At 36.0% G+C, this 4,335-nt stretch overlaps 1 non-coding gene across 1 annotated transcript; it reads right to left on the bottom strand.

Annotated features, from left to right (window-relative positions):
* Positions 1 to 2,677: 2,677 nt before the first annotated feature.
* Positions 2,678 to 2,784, bottom strand: LOC121144420. The gene has a single exon (XR_005881775.1). It is a non-coding gene; the product is annotated as a U6 spliceosomal RNA (small nuclear RNA).
* Positions 2,785 to 4,335: the final 1,551 nt, after the last annotated feature.

Raw genomic sequence — 4,335 nt, 5'->3', positions numbered from 1 at the left:
CTCTGTCAGATGTAACCTTAATGAATATCTTTTCCCATTCTGTTGTCTGCCTTTTTGTACTATTGACTGTATCCTTTGCCTTGTAGAAGCTTCTCGGTTTCAGAAGGTACCAATATTAATTGTCGATATCAGTGTCTATGCTACTGGTATTATGTTCAGGTCTCTTGTACCAATTCGTTCAAGGGTATCCCACAATTTTTCTTCTAAAAGGTTCATTGTGACTGGATCTATGTTAATGTCTTTGATTCATTTGGAGTTAAGTTTTGTGCATGACAATAAACATGGATCTATCTGCAGTCTTTTACATGTTAGCATCCAGTTACGCCAGCACCATTTATTGAAGATGCTATCTTTTTTCCATCATATAATTTTAGCTTCTTTGTCAAAAACCAAGTGTTCATACATGTGTAGGTTAATTTCAGGGTTTTTATTTTTATTCCATTGGTCTACCTGTTTATTTCTGTACCAATATCAAGCTGTTTTCAGAACTGTGGCTCTATAATAGAGCTTGTAGTCAGGGATGGTGATGCATCAGGACATTCCATTGTTGAACAGGGTTGTTTTGGATATCCTGGGTCTTTTGTTTTTCCATATAAAGTTGAAAATTGTTCTTTCACATTCTATGAAGAATTGTGCTGGGATTTTAATGGGGATTACATTGGATGTGTAGATTGCTTTTGGCAAGATTGCCAGTTTTACTATGTTGATCCTACCTATCCAAGAGCATGGGAGTTCTTTCCATTTTCTGGTGTCTTCTTTAATTTTTTGTGATACAGGTCTTTTGATTGTTTGGGTAATGTTACTCCAAGATATTTCATGTGGTTTGTTGCAATTGTAAAGGGTGATGTTTCTCTGATTTCTTTCTCAGCCTATTTATCGTCTGCATATAGTAGGGCTAATGATTTTCTTCAGTTGATCTTATATCTTGCCAGTTTGCTGAAGGCGTTCATCAACTGAAGGAATTCCCTGGTACAGTTTTTCAGATCACTTATGTAAATTATCATATAATCTGCAAATAGCAAAAGATTGACCTCTTCCTTTCAAATTTGTATCCCCTTGATCTCCGTTTGTTGTCTTACGTGTCTGGCTAGAAGTTCAAGTACAATATTGAAGAGGTATGGAAAGAGTGAACAGCCTTGTCTTGGGTCTGATTTTAGAGGAATCACCTTGAGTTTCGCTTCATTTAGTTTGATGTTGACTGTTGGTTTGCTGTATATATTATTATGTATAGGTATGTTCCTGTTATCCCAGATCTCTCCAAGACCTTTATCATTAAAGGACATTGGATTTTGTCAGAGAACTTTTCAGCATATAGTGAGATAATCATGTGATTTTTGGTTTCTCAGCTTGCTTATATGGTGGATTACATTGATGAATTTTCATATGTTTAACCATCCCTGCATCACTGGGATGAAACATACTTGATCATGGTGTATGATTTTTCTGATATGTTCCTGGATCTGATTTGCCAGTATCTTCTTGAATATTTCTGCTTCAATGTTCATGAGAGATATTGGCCTGAAATTTGTTTTCTTAGTTGTGTCTTTGTATGGCCTGTGTATTAAGGTTATTGAGTCCCATTAAAACAGTTTGGCAAATACCTTTCTGCTTCTATTGTGTGGAATACTTTGAGGAGAACTGATATTATCCGTTCTTCGAATTTCTGGTGGAATTCTGCACTGAGGCCAACTGGATCTGGGCTTTTTTTGTATGGGAAACATTTGATGACTGTTTCTATTTCTTTAGGCCTATTGGTCTAATTACACTGCTTTTCTGTTCTTGATTTAATTTTAGCAAGTGATATCTATCCAGAAAACTGTCCATTTCCTTTCAATTTTTGAATTTTGTGCAGTACAGGTTTTTAAATTATGACTTAGTGATTCTCTGGATTTCCTCAGTGGCCATTGTTATGTCTCACTTTTTATTTCTGATTTTGTTAATTTGCATGTTCACCCTCTACATTTTGTTAAATTTGGATAAAGGTTTTTCTATCTTATTGATTTTCTCAAAGAAACAACTCTTCCTTAAATGAATCTTTGTATTGTTTTACTAGTTTTTACTTTATTGAGTTTAGCCCTGAATTTGCTTCTTTGTCAAGTTTCTGTCTGGTAGTACTGTCTAGTGGTGAGAATGGGATGTTGCAGTCTCCCAGTATATGTGTGTGGGGTTTTATGTATGGTTGTAATTTTAGTAATCTATCTTTTAGAAACATGGTCACATTTGTGTTTGGGGATAGATATTCAGAATTGAGACTTAATCTTGGTGGATTTCTCCTGTGATGAGTATGAAATGACCTTTTTCATCTCTTTTGATTGATTTCAGTTTAAAATCAAATTTGTTAGATATTAGGACTGCTACTCCTACTTGTTTCTTGGGTCCATTTGATTGAAAAATCTTTTTCCAACCCTTAACTCTGAGGCAATATCTGTTTTTGAAGCTGAGATGTGTTTCTTGTATGCAGCAGCAGGATGGATTCTGTGTTGGAATCCATTCTGTTAGACTGTGTCTTATTATGGGCAAGATAAGACTATTAATATTGAGGGATATTAATGACCACTCATTCTTGTTTGTTTTGGAATGATTGCTGTTGGTGGAATTGCATACAGATTTGCACCCCTTTCTCTTTTGACTGTTGCTAAAGTGGGATTATCTATTGCCTATGTTTTTCTGATTGTAGAAAAATTTGGAACACTACACGAATTTGCATGTCATCCTTGTGCTGGGACCATGATAGACTTCTCTGTATTGTTCCAATTTTTGTATATGTGCTGCCAAAGCAAGCACCAGAGTTTCTATTGAGATGTCTAGTGCAACTCTGATAGATCTGCCTTTATATGTTGATCTTTTTCCTTTGATGCTCTTAATATTTTTCCTTTATCCTGCAAATTTTGTGCTTTGATTATTATGTACCAAGGGAACATTTTTTGGTAGTCCAGTCCATTTGGTGTTCTGTAGACCTCTTTTACCTTCATATGCATATCCTTCCTTAGGTTGGGGAAGTTTTCTTCTATGGTTTTGTTTTATATGTTTTCTGTACTCTTGAGCTGTATTTCTTCACCTTCTTCTATACGTATTATTCTTAGGTTTGTCCTTTTCACAGTGTCCCATATTTTCTGGATATTTTGCATTGGGGACTTGTTGGCCTTGAGATTTTCTTTGGTCAGTTACTGTATTACTTCTAGTGAGTCTTCAACAGCAGAGATTCTCTCTTCCATCACTTGTATTCTATTGGTTATGTTTACATCTGCAGTTCCTGATTGTTTACCCAGCTTTCCTATTTCTAGCATCCCCTCATTCTGTGTTTTCTTAATTGTTTCTATTTTAACTTTCAAGCCTTGAACTGTTGGAATTGTTTCCTTACTTTGTTTGGTTGCTTTTTCTTAGCTTTCTTTGTAATATTTAGGGTGTTTCTTTATTTTTTGATTTTTTTGGTTTGTCCTTTCCTCTATTTCATGCAATTTTTGTTTGTTTTTTCCATTTCTTTAAGGGATTTTCTTATTTCCTCTTTGAGGGTCTCTAATATCTCCATGAAGTTTGTTTTTAAGATCCTTCTCTTCTGCTTCATCTTTGTGATGTTCAGGTCTTGCTGGTATAGAGTCCCTAAATTCTGATGGTGTCATATCAGTCTTTCTGTTATTGAATGTGTTCTTATTCTATTGTCTTCCCATCTCTTCTCAAGTGGGTGCAGCTGGGGTCTCTCCCTTTCTTTTTGTCTCCTGGTGGCATATGTGGGCCAAGACTTCTATGTCTGCAATGTTGGTTGGCCCAGTCTCTCCTGGTGTCCTACTCACTCATGCTCAATCAGAGAACAGAGTGTTTGGAGGGTATTCAAGACCAAGGTGTGGCCTAATTCAAGGTATTCAGTCCTGCTTGTGTGGGTCCAACACATTCAGGGCAGATCCAGGAAGTTTCAAGGGAGGATATTGTGGGAACTAGGCCTGAGAAGAGGCCACACTCACCTCAAGCAGAGTGTGGATATAAGGGGTAGGGGAAGACTGAGGTGTGGCCAGTCCCTGGGTGGTCCATCCTGCTGGGGAGCATCCCAATATGTCATTTCTTATGATTTTTTATAAATTTGAAGCTGAATTGATTGTAGTAAATTTTATGTTTTTGTTTTTCAAAGGAAAATCCCTTCAGGTGTAATTACTTCCCTCAAAGACTTAAAACTGAAGATGTAAGCAAATGGTTTATGATCATTTCCTTCTTAGAAATATTTAATTGCAATGAATATCTTCATTTTTCTTTTCTGGATCTTTTATTTTAAAATTTATTTGCTGTTTGAGCACAGTTTAATTGCTCTTACTTGCATTTATGCAACAAGGACAATGTTTTCAA

Source organism: Mesocricetus auratus, unplaced genomic scaffold (assembly GCF_017639785.1).
Source record: "Mesocricetus auratus isolate SY011 unplaced genomic scaffold, BCM_Maur_2.0 Super-Scaffold_100015, whole genome shotgun sequence".
NCBI classification, from domain to species: Eukaryota; Metazoa; Chordata; class Mammalia; order Rodentia; family Cricetidae; genus Mesocricetus; species Mesocricetus auratus.
This window is presented reverse-complemented; position numbering and strand designations above follow the sequence as displayed.